Here is a 17,094-nt window from a genome sequence, read left to right on the forward strand (position 1 = left end):
GGGGGGGGGGGGGGGGGGGGGGGGAGAGGAGAGAAGGGCCGAGACTTGGATGCTGGCTCAGCAATGATTGTTTGCAGGCCAGTAATTCAGGTTGCAGACAAGGCCCTATTGATGCCGCTCCCAACACAGAGCAATTCAGCTGCTCAGCCTGGAGAAGTGGCTGCTGCACGGGGGGGGGGGGGGTCAGGTCCTGTGCTATGGGGAAACTGCTGCAGAGCTGGGGCAGTGTGGGTTTGGGGGGCACAGGGAGCCCCCTGAGTCTGAGCCTGAGGCATTACGTGAGGATTGCAGCCACGAGGAGTGCAGAGAGGGAAGTGTGGCAGCTCAGAATGCGTTCCAGCAGTTACATGGTGCAGGGAGGGGGGGCACAGTGGGGTCCTGGGCTTCTGGAGGTGTGCACGGGGATTTGTAAGCTCTGCTCCCTGTCAAGCAGTGCTATGTGCCGTAGCAGCAGCCAAACCCACAAACAGGTCTAATTCACACCAATAAACCAACGCGGGATGGGTTGGAGCTCTTGCCCTCCTCCATCACTGGGAGGGCAGCAGGGATAGCTCAGCTATCGCTCATGGCACATCCATGTGGTCCCCACGCTCCCCTCCCTCCCGGCTCCAAAAGGAGGTGCCTTCAGCTCTCTGCCCAAATCCCCCCCCTGGAAACCACACTGGGAGCTTTAATCCTGCCTGGCTGTGCCTAGCCCTAAAACATTAGCTTAACATTATCACAGGGTAAGTCAACAAGAATGGAAAAATCGACCAAGGTTCCATTTACCCACTTCTCTTGCACCTTTGGAGATGAAACCAGAGCTGTGCTGTTAAGTTACAGTGATTTATTGGTGGGCTGAGGTGCCGGGCTTTAAATACTGCATCTTTGGGATGCTGGCAGCCCCGCTTCCTATAAATCTTAGCCGGTATTTCTGAGCCCTTTTATGCCAGCTGCTTTCATGTATTCAGAACCTTTTCCGCGCAGTAGCCTATGAAAATATTGAACCGATGCCCAGAGCAACACCAGGATATGAAGGGGAAAACTTTAAGATGTTTAGTAACTATTTTTTAGCAGAATCTGCCAAATCTTAATTTTTCCAGTTTACAAGTAAGAGCCTCTGACCATCTGTTTGCTGTCAACCCGTGTTTGTTTGGAAGGGAGTTTTATGATTTTTTTCCATCTCGCACTCCTGTTCTTACAACTAGTTTACTGAACTTCATAAATGTCAGCTTTCACAGTTGTTTTGCAAGCCAGTTATGATTTAGGATTTAATCAAAAGTGAGCAGTCAGTGTCTTTAATCAATCTGAATGGAGATCAAAAACAAAAGGAGCGGAGACTGAAAAATGAACCATTTAATGTATCCCAACAGCCTTTGAAAGCGCCTTGTTTCCAACATAATAGCTACCAGGAATCATTAGAAGAAACTTTTAAATAAAATGAAAAAAAAAAAAAGAAAGCAAAACTACCCTTGGAAATTGCTTGTTGTGTTTTTAAAGATAAAAAGGGGCTGAGACAATTTAAGGCTTAAAAGCGATCCCAGCCTTTTAGCTCATTAAGCATGAAAACCAACCGGCGTCAGGCGCTGCGGGGCGGGCGGCTCTCGGCGGTGCCTCGTGGGGCTGCATGGGCACCCATGGGTGTCTGCTGGGCTGCAGGTTGCATCCTGCCCTCGAGCAGAATGCTGTGTGCTGACACACCTGCTGGGGCAGGGAAGCCAAGTCATCCCAATGGGTGCAGAGCAGCGCCGTCCATCCTTTGGGCTGCGGTCCGTCGTGGTGGGATGGAGCGCTGGCAGGGCTGACGTGGGGCAGGGAGCCTGATGAAATGGGGTGAGAAATGTGGCAGTTTGGGGCTGCGTGGCAGAGGAGCGGCTCCAAAGAGGGGCAGGCCTTGTCCTGGGGGCTTCTGCCTGGTGTGCAGGTTGTGTGAAAAGGAGAGTGGCAGCCAGAGTGAGTGCTGCTTTGGGTCATTTCACAAACCGGCTCCTGAACTTTGAGTTCCAACCTCCCCCGTTCTGCCTCCTGTTGCAGGGCTTTGCTTCTTCTTTCCTTTTTGTTTTGCTTTGTGCCTGCTACGATGTAGCACGTCGCCTTGAGCTGGGATGTGAGTGCTGCTCGTAGGGCTGGAGGTGCATTGAGCAAACCCTCACCAAAGGGCTGAGCTGCTGAGCCCTGCTGCGGTCTCTCAGCCAGCCCCTCCATGGGGAGGAATATCCACCCGAGGCTGTGGCAGCACACCAGAATGTGGATTTTCAGTCCTGGTGCGTTGAGCAACCATGCAGCACAGAGGAAAAAAGCAAACCTGCAGCGCTGTAATGCTGCTCTGCTGCTGCTGACACAGCCTGTGGGAGGCAGGAGGGAGCTCTGGGGGCAGGAGTCCATCCCTGAGCTGTCAGCTCCTGCTTTCAGCAGAACATCCCTCTCCTATGCTGCATCTCCTCCCTACTGGTGGTTTGATGAAGCCGTAGTGTTCATGTAGCGACAGGAAAACATCATCCTGGGGTGATGCTCTGTTCTGTTTGAAATGAGCTCTTGGATGAGACACAGGGAAGAGTGGGTTCGAGCTGTAAACACAATTCCATCTATCTCCTTAACCACGTGCGTTCTCCTGCCTTGGGGAAGGGAGGGAAGGGGGGACATAACCCCCCCTGACCCCCTGCAGCTCAGGCATGGGGGCAAAACCATTCTGTGATTCAGGGTTGGATGCCTGGTGCTGGGTGCTGGGTGCCAGGTGTTGGGCACTGGGTGCTGGGATTGGATGCTGGGTGCTGATAAATTTTCCTCCTTCCAGGAAACCTGGGGGGGGGTTCATTCCTGCCTGAAGCCCCGGCTCGATGTCGCCTGGCCTTGCAACAAACATCATGCGTTATGTTGGTTCTACTCTATAAAATTCCTTCTGAATCTGGGGAAATGGGTTTTTAAAATCAGTTTTAAAGCCCTCTGGGGGCTCTACATATTCTCCCAGGCTTTCCTCTTTATTTGTCCCCTTATTGTAATCCACTCCACTTATGATATATGGCTGCAGCCGAACATCTGGCTCTCATCACACCTTCTGTTGACTCACTGCTCAACAAAGGGGCTGAGATGAGTCCCAGATGTTCTGCTGTGTCCGTGCTCCCTCGGCTGCACGCTTTTATGGTGAGGAATAAACAGAGGTGGGTTTGAATGTCGGGGGGACCAAATGCGTGTTGCCTTGGGCTTGGGAGCACAAGGGGGGATGCGTGTGTGTGCTTCCTGTAGCAGAATGGTACAGATCAGGGTTTCTTTATGGGATGGAATAGGCACTTGTAGGATGTACAACCCTGGTGCTCTGACACCAAGTGAGTGGGGCTGTGCTCACCCCTGTCCCCTCATGGGGAGCACTGCAGCATCCTTCCCACACTGGCATCTCCGTGAGTGCAACCTCCTGCAGTGATGCTGACAGGACAAGAGGTGATGGGTTCGAGGTGCGAAGGGGAGCGGTCAGGTTGGATATTAGGAAATGTTTCCTCTCCATAAGAGCAGTGCTGTGCTGTACAGCTGCCCAGGAAGTCTGTGTGTGGGGGGGTCCCATCCCTGGGAGTCCCCCAGAACTGCGGGGTTGTGGCACTGAGGGATGTGGGCAGAGGGCAAGGTGGGGTGGGGTGGGGAACTCCGAGGTCTTTTTCCAGCCTTAATGATTCCACGCTTCTGTTCCACGAAGACGTGACGCCGCCCGGGGGAACAGCACGCAGGTATGGTGCTGCTGAACCTCGGGACGCCGGAGCAGGGCTGGAGCCCAGCGCTGAGCTCTTTGATGCTCTGAGCATTGATGTCGTTTCGGTTCATCCTTTTGTCATTGATATTACGTGTTTATCTAAAAGGGAATCTCACTTTCATCACTGTGGATTTGGGGCCTTTTTGCTCTGCATGACAACGAGGTGAGAAGCAGCTATTGAGGGCTGGGAGTCTCTCTGGAGAGGCTTCCCTTTAAAATGCCCTCTGCAAATACCGTGTTAGACAAAACAGCTCTGCTGCCCGAAGGCATTTCCATCCGCAGCCACAGCCGGGAAGGCAGCATATCAGAGAGCAGCATTTCTCCAAGGCAAATGGATCTGTTCTCATCTGGTTTTCCTCTTTGATGCATTTTTATGTTAAGGGCTCTAAGTGCTCCTTTAATAGTTCTGGCCTTGTCAGGGAAGCTGATGGTTCTCTGCTTTCTCGTCTCTCCCAGCCTTCCTTCCTCGAGCTCCCCGGCAGTGCCCTCTCTGGGAAATGGCTTTCCATGTCCGTGCCGCTCCGCCTCGCTGAGCCCGAGCAGGGATGATCTGTGGCATCCAACTGTGTTGGCCCAAAACGCGGCGTGTCCAATTATTCGCCTGGATGGCGGGGAGCTCCCGGGAGAAGCCCAATGACAACAGCCGAAGTGAGGAAATCAGCGCGCTGGGGGGTGTTGGGACCCCCGAGCTGGGGCTGAGCAGTCACACAGCTGCAGAGTCATGAAGGCTGGAAAGACCTCTGAGAACCCCAAGGCCGCCCCACCGTTCAGAAACGCCTCCAAGAAGCCCTCGGGTGCTGCTGTGCCACGGGTCTCATCACACCTCAGAGCTTCTCATCCCTCCTCCTGCTCTGTCCAAGGGCACAGGCTGGGTGTCGGGTGGTACCGAGAGCCTCCACGTCCTGCTTTGGGGAGTCTGTATCCACAGCCTTCAAGGGAAGGGCAAGAGGACTGGAAAAGCAATGGACAGCAGGTGACACCAGCACGGCACTCAGGGAGGGTTGTTGCAGATAATTGCTGGCAATAAGCTCAGGCATGAGCTCTACATAGGGGTGACCTTCCCTACAAAGCTTCCTTGCCCCTGCTGGCCCGTGCTGCTAGGGCTGGATGCAGGGCTCCATGCAGGGCTGAGCATCAAAGCACACACACCAGGCAGCAGTGGCCTGGGCTGCTTTACAGATCGCTCTCCCTGCCCTCCTTCTTGCATGAGGGCTGGGTTTTTAATTAGCTTTTTGAAATGCAATTTTAAACTTTTTTTTTTTCTCTTATGGAATCTGCTTGCATTTTTATCTCAGTTTAGAATGCACAAAGCTTGACAATTTTGTTCTCGGTGTCAGTGGAATGATCAAGGTTTTTACAGTCTACTAAATTATTAAAGGAAACTCAGTTACTCACTAAATATTATTGCTTCCATACTGTCAGGGAGAAGATCACAGTAATATTTTGTTAATTCAAACATCTTTCTCTTTCTCTGAGGCCATTGATGACAGGCAAAGAGCTTGCATAATATACAAAGGTGCTTGTTACAGCAAGAGGACGTAATTAACGTCAGCAGGAGCAGCGTTTGCACCAGAAGCTGCTTTTGCACCAGGGCTGTGCTGTTGGCTGGAGCGTGTCCACAGCCTGGATGGCATTTCTGATGGGCAATGGGAGAGGTTTGGTGCAAAAGGAAGGAGAAATTCTCCACTGAGAGGGCAGTGAAGCACTGGAACAGAGAAATGGTGCCCAAGGCCAGGCTGGATGGGGCCCTGGGCAGCACGCTCGATCCCTCCATGGCAGCAGGTTGGAACTGGATGAGCACTGAGGGCCCTTCCAACCCTACCATTCAGTGGCTCTAGGACTATAGCATTCTGTAATCCTATGGTATCCTCCACAAGCAGCTCCCATGGGGCAGTGGATGGCCAGCAGTGAGCTGGAGCATCCCATGGTGTGCTGTGGTGTTGTGTTGTCCCCTTCTCCATCCACCACACCGGTGACCAAAGGGGGAACACAACATCCATATCAGCACCAGGTCCGTGCCCTACCTGCCTGCAAATGCCCCCAGCCCTGCAGGGGAGAACGGGTCACCCCAGGGACCACGATGGGGACACATGGCACGTCCCCTGTTGGCACAGGGCAGCAGGGACCCGCGGGCAGGTTGCCTTTGGGGCTGCTTGACAGAGGACACCCGCAGCAAGATGCTGCCACGCACAGCCTGGGGCTCGTGTGGCTGTGTGGCAAGTTGTATTTTCACACCAATGTTTTTGGGTTTTTTTTTTCAAGTCATTACAAGCTAAACAGCTCAAATAGTCTTCAAGGTGAAATCTGCTTTTCATTACTCTGTAAGGGCACTGCGGCTTCATTTTCATAAGTTACATTACCATATGCAGCATTATAGTGCTTTGCTCTGCTACATATTGTCAACATTAAATAACCTCTTTTTGTGGTTACATCATAAAAATTCTTTAGATCTTGGAAGCAGACTGTGAATATTTGCATATGTATATCTTTAATTTTCGCAGAACAGGCTGGCTACCAGATGGGTGAACCAAATAAGCCTCCAACATTTATCTGAGAGCTCGACGTTTTCCTGTGTTGTTAACCACAGAGGAAACTAGGTGGTTTGCAGCCACACTGAGCCGCTGCCAGCCCCCAGCCTTCGAATATTTTCACAGGGAGGGGGAAGAGGGAGGGGGCTTTTTCCTCCAAGCCAGATGGCCGTATGGAATCAATAAAAGTCCATTTCAAAAGTTTGTTTACTTAACATTGAATATAATATGCCTTTGTGGTCCCTTTGCACTGCACAAAAATGTGATCCAGCACCAAGCTAATGAGGAGAGCAGTGCGGAGGACGTTGCTGCACCGGTCATTGCCGTCTGCACCCCCCTCATGGGCTCTGTGGGGGCTTGTAGGGCTTGTAGAGCTGTGGGGCAGCAGGGACTCTTTCCTTCTTGCTGGAGCTTTGGATGGTGGTACTTGGGCCGTGAGGATGTCAGTTGGTAGTCGGATGTTGGAAGTCAGATGCTGGGTGTTGGATGTTGAAAGTTGGGTGTTGGAAGTCGGATTTTGAATGTTAGATATTGAAAGTTGGGTGTTGGAAGTCGGATTTTGGGTGTTGTTGGATGTTGAAAGTTCGGTGTTGGAAGTCAGATTTTGGATGTTGGATGTTGAAAGTTGGAACTTGGGTGTTGGAAGTCAGATGCTGGGTGTTGGATGTTGAAAGTTGGGTGTTGGGTGTTGGAAGTCAGATGCTGGATGTTGGATATTGGAAGTTGGATGTTGGGTGTTGGAAGTTGTGTGTTGGTATTTGAAGTTGGGTGTTGGAAGTCAGATGTTGGATATTGGATATTGGAAGCTGGGTGTCAGAAGTTGAACGTCAGAAGTTGGACGTTGGAACTTGGATGTTGATCGGGTGCAGCCCCTAAAACCTGCGCAGGAGGAAGGCTCAGCGTGTGCGAAATATCTGAAACCTTGTAAGGTATTCATCTTGTGCTGTAATTATTTTTAAACATCCCAAATTATACGAGTAGTACAGGAAAAACAATGTCGGCTTGTCTTTAAAACACAGCCTTTCATTACGGAAATCTGTCATCTGTTAATTCATTAGAGCCCCGACAGAAAGAGCTGAGATCAAAACTATTTTAAATGATTCCTGATGACACACAATGGCAAATTTCAGCCATTATTCCGGAAATGTAACCATCATTCTTTCTGCTGGATTCAACAAGGGTACTTCCTCTGATATTAATTGACTTCTAAGTAGTTGCACATGTTGTTGTTGTGTTATTGCTCAGATCTCTTTCTGAAGTGCGTGGCAATGTGAGCAAGAAGCCTTGGGTTCCTCAGATCTCTCCGTCAGACCCACACAGCACTGAGCTCTCAGCACTGGGAACCAGGGGCTCACAAAGCTCCGGGCTTTGCTGCCTTCACCTGCTTTAGTGAATGGGGGGCAGCTCGCCTCCATGAGAAAAAGAATAAAAAAACGCCACACATCTGTTTTGTTTTTTCTGTTTGGTTTCTTTTCCTGAAGACCCAAGGCAGAATTTCAAAGCAAATTTCATTTTGCTGCCTTTGTTTCCACGACTTCTCCGCGGGCGCAGCTGCCTGCACTGCTCATGGAGCCGTCCGAGAGTCCGCACGGCAAACGCAGAGCCAAGGTGCTGGGACAGGCCCTATGCTGCCAATGAATGTATTTCTTAGATGGCATTATTGTCACTCAAAGCAAGCTGTAGAACCTGTGGGATATTTGCATGTTTTTCCCTTTTGCATTTCAGGCTTGGCTGGAGCAGTGCAGGTGCTGGTTGTCCTGTGATGCTGGAAAGTCACGTTCCTCCTCTTTGGTTTTCGTGGCTCAGCTGAAGCTGTGTGGGTAATAAATGCCTCACATTTGCTCTGTGCACAGCACAACGTGGTCCTGGGAACCTGAATGACGTGGCAGAAAACCAAGTCCTGTTCTTCATGCAGCTTCTGCCGCAAGGTGAGAATCTCGAGCAGCGTTCAATCTCCAACAAACGCTATTCATGTGAGTGAAACGTGCTCCCCAGGGCCATCGTGGTGGACACGGTCAGAGAATAGAATCCCTAAGGCTGGAAAAGCCCTTCCCCATCATCCCACTGACCATGCCCCTGAGTGCCACATCTCTGTGGTTCTGGAACACCTTCTGGGTGACCCCAGCTCTGTTCCCAAGGATTTCTGCTGGTGCGTCACAAAACATCTTTGATCTTGTTGAGTAACCCAGGCCAAGTGTAGGTTTTACTCTGGATGCATGGGGCGGCTGGCAGGCATTGGTGGGGGGCAGCAAAGTGCTTGTGGAGGAGGAAAAGTGGTTTTTCGTGTTGCCAAAAATCTGTATTTTGTGCTGCTAAAGCTGTCTCTGTACTTTTTCCAAGTGAAGTATATGAAAATCCTGCTCAAATGATGCGTGAGTTTCTTATGAACTGGGCTGAGAGCCGATAAATTGCTGTGTTTAATTAAATACCTCAATTTACTGAACTTGAGGTGAAGCCAAGCATGGCGAGCAGGGCCGCTTTTATGAATTATAAGAAGACGAGAAAGCCAACAATGAGCCATAAAATATTGTAGGACCAAAACAACAACAGCAGAACAACGGGATGGGGTGGGATTTGAGCACTCTTTTTCTTTTTTAAGCAGAATCCCACCCCTGCTTCACTTTAATGCAAGGGAGGGATACAGAGGGAAGGATGCTGGGGTGGTGCAGGGGAGATGCTGGCCCTGGGGGCTGCCTGCTCACGCACGGCCACTCCAATGGCTTTGCACCATCCCTGCTGCAGTGCTGAAGCAACCCACGGCCTCGGGGGAGCAGGGCTGGGCTGATTTACCTGCACAGCACCTCGCCGTGTGAGAGCATAACTCTTCTGCACATCACGCAGTGCCTTTGTACCTCGTCGCACTTTAAATAGCACAGCAGAGAGGAGAAATAATTATTCTGGTAGGTTGGCTGGGGCTGATTCTAAATCTGCACGGCAGCGCTGCTCGGGGACTTTTGGTGCTTGAGTCAGCGATCCTCTGACTTTGTGACTTCAGAAAGGGACAAGCGTTTGCCTTTTCCTTTTTTTTTTTTCTTCTCTTTACAATGCATAATGACAAAGATATAAATCTGTGGCAGCCCTGAGGCATAAATAGCCGTAGCGCAGCCAGCTTGCTCTGCCACCCATGGCCCACGAGAGGTCTTCTCTGCTTGCTTTTCATCTGTGAACTCGCTCCAGCAAAGAGCAAAGCAGTGCCCCCTCCCCATCCTTACTGGGATGCACTGGGAGCATCGCTGTGGGGTGGCCCATCGTCGTGCTGTGGGGTTTGCTGCACCAACATGTGGGTGATGTGGAGCATGGAGTGCCCAGCAAACACAGGGATGGGAATATGGGATATGACCCACAAGTAGAGGAGGAGAGGGGGAGCAAAAGGAGGAGCAGGAGTCGGAGGGCTGCATACGGGTGGTACAGGAGTAGGAGCAAATAGAAACAGCCTGTGGTGCACAGCTGGGCCTGGGCAACAGCTGTCCCTCTGGATACTCACGAGTTAACCAGGCAGGCCCATGGCTCCAGGAAGGAGCAGAGCCCAACGGTGCCAGCAGAAAGCTGTGAAAACATCGAGCAGAGTGTTTACATGGCTTTTTCTTTCTTTTTATTTTGAGATGCTCTGATTACAAGCCAGACTTTTAAAGACAGGAAGTGCCCAGCAGATGAGCGTATCAATCACTGCCTTTATAAGCTTTTGAAGATTCTGCAAATCATTTTATGGCTCAGATAGCAGCCTTCCTGCAAAGGCAATAAACCTGGCAATGAGTCAGGCCGAGGATGTGTGCTGTGCCCAAGGGCTCAGTGCTTTGCCTCTCTGGGTCGGCCCTGTGAGGTGACTGCTCTTCTTCCTGCATGGCTGCACTGGGAATGGGTGGATGGAGCAAAAGGAGAACACGTCCTCATCCGTACTGTGCTCCTTTGGGAGTGGGTCCTGTGCATGGGGAGGATGCACAGAGCTAAATAAACCATGTGAGCTGAGTGGGTCCTCAGTGTGGAGGTGCAGCGCTTCCCAGGGCAACCACATCCACTATTGCACATGAAACTCCTTTTAAGATAAGATGCAAACGTCTGGAGACTTTCCTATCTGCAGGCATTAGGGAAGTCTGGGCTGCAGCCTCTGATGCCTCTGTGATGGTGCACGTCCTCTCCTGCACACCAATCCCTGAGGGGGGAAGCTCTGCTGGGGCTGCAGCCCATTCTGTTGCTGGGCCAGGACTCGGAGCCAGTCTCACCAGCCCTACATAGAGCCAATGCACAACTGCTCCTTGCTGCTTCCAGACGGTGCAGCCAAATAAACCTCCTGCTCCTTCCCTCTTCCTGGTGCCATTACCTCTTCGCTCCCTGTAACTCGCAGCCACGAGTGAGTCAAATTCATTTTTATAGCGAGTGTGCAAAGTGAACTGAAGCTGGGGAGCAGTTTGGTGCGCGCCATCCCTCCCCAGCCTGACAACCAGCGTTACTGCCCAGCAGGGAATAGCCTGATCGCTCGTTTACGGCTGCAATCATCTCTCTGTTACAGCATTAGAAAGGAATGAGCACCAAAAGCCATTATAATTAAGATCTCTCCGGAGCTGACAGTAGAAATAGATGGCATGTGGAGCTGGAGCTCCGTGGCTCAGCTGTTTCTTTTCGAGCTGTCACTGGAAAATTACAGAGGCTGACAATCATATTCTGAGCTCAGCTGCGCTGAGCAGTGCACATCCAGCACAGCACCAGGCACTAGCATGGATGCAGCCCTCCAAACCCAAAGGCTTGCTGCACTGGGTCACCTGCATCGCACTCAGGTTGGTGTTCACCCCACTCGGTGTCCCCTACTGATATACAGGTGCACCCAAGGTGGTTCCAGAGCTGTGAAGAGCTGCTGTGCCAGGCCAGGAGGTGTGGGCTGCTGTGGGTGGGTGCTGTGGTGCTCAGCTGGGAGGGGAGGTCGGGACTGTGTGTCTACATTTGAACCTGGCTCTTATCTGTTACCTGATGCTGACAGCTCACAGTCACTGCTGGCCCATCCCCACACGCAGAGGTGCACACAGAGCCCAGAATGCTCAGAGATATTCAGGGCAGCAGCCAAGAAGCACTGCACAGCACTGTGGCTCTTTATACCTCAGGAAGTGTTGCCTAACAGAATTGAAACAGTAGATGACGGTTTCCCAACTATTGCTTAATAACGAGCAGCTCCTCCCCGGCTCCCAGACAGCAAAGAGCACACAGTGCTGCCATGACGGAGCTGCTGAGCAATGCCTGCTGCATCCTCCTGCTTTTCTCTGTCTCCAAGCCGGGGAGATCCCCACTGCTCTGCTATGTGTCTCACCTCCTTTTCACCCATTGGGAGGCCCTCCGTGCTCAGCAGGACGTTGGGACGGGGCTCTTGCTGTTCCTCGCATGGCAGCAGCTGAAGGCATGCACTTGCTGTCTGCATTTTTCGCTGACAGTCAGCATCAAAGCTATTCCTTTTAAATGTCTGATGCTGTATCTCGTTGCGGGAGGCTGTGTTGGGTTACTCCTTGCCACATGCCGCTGCGAGAGGGTGTGTTATTTAAAGAACCAGTGCTTAGCAAACCTCGTTCCCTCGCCCCATTGGATAACGTGCCATAAGCACGAGTGGCCTTGCTTTTCTTTTCAATGGCTGCGTTTTGAAAGGCACCCGGATTAGAAACCAATTTGCAGGTAAGGGATGCATCACCCCTGGGGTTTTCTGCTGGGTCAGTCCCAGCATGGCAGCAGGCAATGAGCTGGTGTACATCTGGATATAGGAGTTTGGATTCATGCAGATGTTTTGGGGCAGGTTGGGATTCCATGCAAGCCTCTGGGCCTGCAAAAAGCAAGGGTTTTGTAGAAGCTCCCTCTGCCTCAATGCAAAAAGCTCTGGAGCCACGCTGCCCCTTCCCACCATCCAACATCAGCAAAAGCTTCCTTCAAAGCTGCCAATGAATTATTGATGCAATTATTCATCCTCATTTAAATATCTGTTTAGTGGCATTTAAATAACAGTGCTCAGAATATGTCAACAGTTTACACAATAATTTGGATTCTGATCTTTATACCTCTGTTTTCTCCCACACAAATAATTGGAACTCATCCATTCTAAGTGACAATTGCAGATAAGCATCGCTCTGTTGTTTTGGTTTTGTTTTTTTTTCTGTTGCACATGTGCATTATCTAAATATATTAAAACACTTACTCAATTTTAATTTCATTTGAATGATTAATCAGTTACTCGGCTGTAATTGTTTGTGTTAAGACATCTCAGATTAGAAAACAGATCAGGGAGACAATTAGGAAAGCAAGCGCTGTGAAATCGCTGTCGATAGCGGCTGAGGATGCAGTGCTGTGCTGCAGGGCAGCGATGTTCTGCTGAGGGCTCTGTGCACCCCACTGTGGGGCTGGCACAGTGCTGGGACATGCTGGCTGCGTGGGATGGATGCTGTTGCTCCCATAGGGATGCAATGGGGGCCGAGACTGGGGTTCACGTGGGAACCTGGATCCATCCTAAGCTGCAGAAAAGGGGAAACTTTGGAAAAAACCCCATGAGGAGAGGAGAATAGAAGGGCATTGGGCTGGGCATGGTGCTGCTCTGCAGCCAATGTGTTTTGCCCAACCACAACAGTGGAGCTGCAGCAGGATGCACCCATCCCCACACCCCTCCCTGCAGGTTCTCATTGATCGTCCCACCATATTAATTACTCCTGGGATTACACTTACCCGGAGCAGCTGCAGCTCTGCTCCTCATGTAGGGCTTAGCTCTGGTTCATGTCCAGATAGGAGGGAGTTGGGCTCTAACGTCACAGCTCGGGTCCTGACCACCCCAGCACAAAGCTTGCTGGCAGTGAGGCGATGACAAGTGGCACTGACCCATGCTGGCATCACTCCCATGCCCAACCCAGCCCTGCTGACCCCCCCAAAGCTGGGACAGAGGCTCTCCCAGGCTGTGTTGTCCCCATCATGGAGGAGTGGTTTGGCACTGCCCTGGGTGAAAATGCGGCATAAGGAGCCAGAACAGGCGCTGGCCAGAGGGAGCTGGGTGGCAGCCAGGGGCTTGGCCCCATCCCCAGCAGCAGGAGGTCTGTCCTTAAATGTGTGCTTTAAGGAGACACCACTTCAGACAGCTTGCACTGAGCTGTCAGCTCACAGTGCACCCTGCAGAACTTGGGGTGCTCTGCTTCAACCCCAGACCCCTGCCTGGTGATGGACTGCAGTGCCCGGACTCACAGTCCTGCTGCTTCACTACAATTTGTATTTCTGGCTTCAAGGAGGAATGCTGGAGCTGCCCCAACGCTTCTTGTTGCTGAAGTGCCTCAGCATTTTCTGGGCTCCTTGGCTCAGGAGAAAAATCAGGTTTTTATTTTGCTGATCATTACCAGAAGCAATGCAAGCAGGGTTTGTGAGCTAGGAGCAGAGTAGCCACCTGCACTCATGCAACGATTTGCACCACCACTGCATTGGTGTGGTTACAAAAGCCTGCTGGCTGTGGTGAGAAGGGTGCATGGCCTGAAAGCAGCACCAGGACAAAGCAGTTTTGCAAAACCTGCAGATCAGAAGCAGCGGCGCAGCCCTGAGCCCCTGCAGCAGAGAGCAGCAGCACAGTGCAGGTGGCTGCTGATGGAGGATCACAGAACCAACGAATATCCCACGCTGGAAGGGATGAACCAGGGCTGCCACGCACCCATCCTACAGCCAGACACTGCAGTGATGCAGGGAGCTCGTTCTCCATCACCAGCAGATCGAGTGAAGTCAGCTGTAATGAAAAACCAATATTTCCCACAATCCCCTCCGTAATGACTTTAGCACATTGACGAGCCGGGCTGGCTGCATGCAGAGGGGTGCAGCGAGCGCCGACAGCAGGTCCCAGATTCCTGTTTGCTAACAGAGAGCTCAGCACGACGACTGCTGCACCGCTCCGCCTTGCACACCCATGCACGCTTCTTGCAGTCCCGCTGCACCCACCAGCATTCCTTTGCAAAAAGTCCTCAGCATCCATCGACACCACGCTCAGCAAAAGGGAGCAGTGCTCAGAAGGCTCCTAAAGCAAACCCACAAAGCCACCCCTGGCAGCAGTTTTCACAGCTGACCCCTCATCAGCTGCAGGAGGTGGTGGGAGCAGTTTGTACACAGACAGCTTTTGTTCTGCTCCTGGAGAGATCCCCCATCCCCTTCGAAGCCACTTTGTCTCTTGCATTCTTTTTTTTTTTTTTTTTTTGGACTCCAGTAAGGGGAAAAACATCTTTCATTTGTCCTAATTTAATGCTGTTAATGAGATTGATGCTGCAGGCTGCCCAGAACATCAGCAAGACGTGAGGGTCGAGCACCCTCCATTAACAGCAGCACCCAGCCTGTGGCTGTGACCCTGCTATCAGGGAGCAGGCCCTTTGGCAGCAGCACAGCATTTTACCAGCCCTGTTCTCAGCCGGTTTTCATTTTCTTTCCTATTTTTGCAGCTCTGCTCCATTAATCTTCTTCCTGGCATCAGTTTTCTGAAGCCTCAGTATGTAATGCGTTCAGCAGCACTGTGCGTTTGGCATTTTATTTCTCCTTCTCCCCTAGGTCTCGTTGGCTTCGTAACAAGGCACAGAACGACCTGATGATGGGAAGGATGTACAGATGCTTCTCAGTTGGGCACTGCGTGGCTCTGAGTGCTCACCTCACACTGCTGGCTCTGCCCCCAGGTGCTCCCCTGTTGGCAGGAGGGATGCTGATGCTGCTGCTGCTGCTGCTGCTTCTGTCACAGATGTCCCCTTATGGCTGCAGAACCCTTTCTCGGGGCTCCTGATACCCAAGGCCAGTCCAGGTGCTCCTGGAGCCCAGCCAGCTGTGATAAATCTCCTTAATTGCAGCTCATTGTAATCATGCTTTATATGGAGCTGATGCTATTACTGTTGGGAGCTTTGGTCTGGTGAAGCCCAGGTAGGAGACCTGCTGCTCTCCTAGGGGGCTGGAAGCATGGAGTGGGAGCTGCAGGGCTTGTTGGGGCTGATGGAGCTGGCTTTCAGCCCTGTGCTGTAATGGGCAGAGCGCAGGAGCAAAGGCAGCATGGAGATGGCAATCTGTACCTCACCTCTTTCTGGTACCATCCACCCGAGGACCCATCTGGTGCATGAGCAGGAGAGCCTTCAGTGTTAATTACCCCTCTGCAAGGTACGTGATCAGAGAATCGTTAAGGTTAGAAATGGCCTCTGAGATCCCCACCCTGCCATGCCCACTGACCATGTCCCTCAGTGCCACATCTCTGTGTCCCACGAGTATCCCCAGGGATGGAGGCCTCCACTGTTCCATGGGCAACCTGTGCCGGTGCATTACAGCTCTTCAGAAAAGAAATGTTTCCAAACGTCCGACCTGATCCTCTCCTGGTGCAACGTGGGGCCATCACCTCTCATCCTATCAACACCGCCGCCTTCTCTAAGCCATCGCTGCAGCCGCAGCAGGTATTGAAGTCCCGTTTTGGGCACGCAGCCCTATTTGCTGGGGGGTGAGGTGGGTGTGTTGTGATTCAGAATGAGCTTTCCCATAGGAAGTGCCCCACAGCCTCTTCCCACCCAGCAGCGGGCGCTCCTGACGCGGGGTGCTCCATGGAACGTGGCACAGCTCCATCTGGCTGATCCCAAGGAATGCCCGGGCGCAGCCGCAGCTCCGGGGGATTAAACTGAAGTCTAACGTTACACCCCTTGGAAGAGCAGAGCTTTACTTGGAAACCGAATCGCATTAATTAGCATTCTGCTAATGGCTGTTTTGTATAAATATAGTGTGCCTTAATACCAACACGAGTCGCAGGTTGACATATTTAGATCGCTGATATCAAAGTCATTAACGCCTCTCCGTGGTAAACCTATTCTCAGTTCGGGCTGCAAATGGGATTCTCCTGAGCCAATCAATCTTCCTAAAGCCTGAGCAGAGCCTGTTGATCTTTAGCCACTGAATGGATGCAGCTTCCCAGAAATGTGCTTGCATCTGTCAGAATTATAAGCAGCTGGCAGCCCCAGACAAGGGTCATATTTGCTGTGAGTGTGAAAATAGGATCCCAGGACAAGAAATGCTACTTAGCAGCATATCGATTCTGGGCGTGCTATTAATGTTGCAGCACAATGCGTGTGTGTGTGTCCGTGCAGGCACTCCTGCACATGCCAATTATGTATTTATACACAAGGTCTCCTCTCACATAGACCCCGTGGTCCTGGAGCTGATCCAGGGCTTATTAAAACTTGGTGACATCAAAGGATGGGAAAGGTCTGCCCGAGCCGAGGAACTTGGAGAGCTTAACAATTATTTTGCCTTAATTCCCTCCTAATTTATCGTCTCTTTATTGCCCTGATTAAAAGCTCCCCTGCTTGATAGCGGCAGTGAAGGTAATGGTGTTCTTCTGAGACTGATGGGTGGCAATTCCAGCAGAGGCTGCTGCCATCTGTGGGTATTTGTCACAGCATCGCCACCACGGCCGCGTTGTCAATGCGGTGCCGTCCCTTGGCTGCTCTGTGTGCCAAGCTGTGCGCTCAGCATCGTGGCTCCTCATGGCACAGCCCTACAGCTCGACCCTGTGCTCACCGCAGTGCTGTTCCATGCTGGTTATTATTAGATGGCAGTGACACGGATCAAAGCACGTAAGCCTAACTTCTGAAGCACGCAACCATCGATCTCATCCAGGAGTCCTTGCTCACTGCTGCAGCTCAAGGCCAAGCATTTTAGCTTGAGAATTTTCAGTCTTGAATTACAAATTGCTGTGTTTCTGAAGTCTGTGGGACTCGGCACCTTCAGTTCCCATGCTGGGGATGGTGAAGGGATGCTCCTAGGCCTATTCCGTGAGCTTAGCAAGGAGCAAAGCACCATGATGGGAGACATGATGGGCATCAAGTGGGAATGGGCTGGCAACAGTGA

The 17,094-nt window shown here is 51.6% G+C and overlaps 1 long non-coding RNA gene across 2 annotated transcripts; it reads left to right on the forward strand.

The window, feature by feature from the left end:
- Positions 1-15,126: 15,126 nt before the first annotated feature.
- LOC122191059 lies at positions 15,127-16,130 on the forward strand. Of its 2 annotated transcripts, none has more exons than XR_006182294.1 (3): positions 15,127-15,363; positions 15,445-15,650; positions 15,737-16,130. It is a non-coding gene; the product is annotated as an uncharacterized LOC122191059 (long non-coding RNA). The 2 variants fall into 2 exon arrangements; XR_006182295.1 differs by having other exon boundaries at positions 15,478-15,650.
- The last annotated feature ends 964 nt before the right edge of the window (positions 16,131-17,094 follow it).

Source organism: Lagopus leucura, unplaced genomic scaffold (genome assembly GCF_019238085.1).
Source record: "Lagopus leucura isolate 7727_CA_CO unplaced genomic scaffold, USGS_WTPT01 88-28_obj-0_obj, whole genome shotgun sequence".
Classification (NCBI taxonomy): Eukaryota; Metazoa; Chordata; class Aves; order Galliformes; family Phasianidae; genus Lagopus; species Lagopus leucura.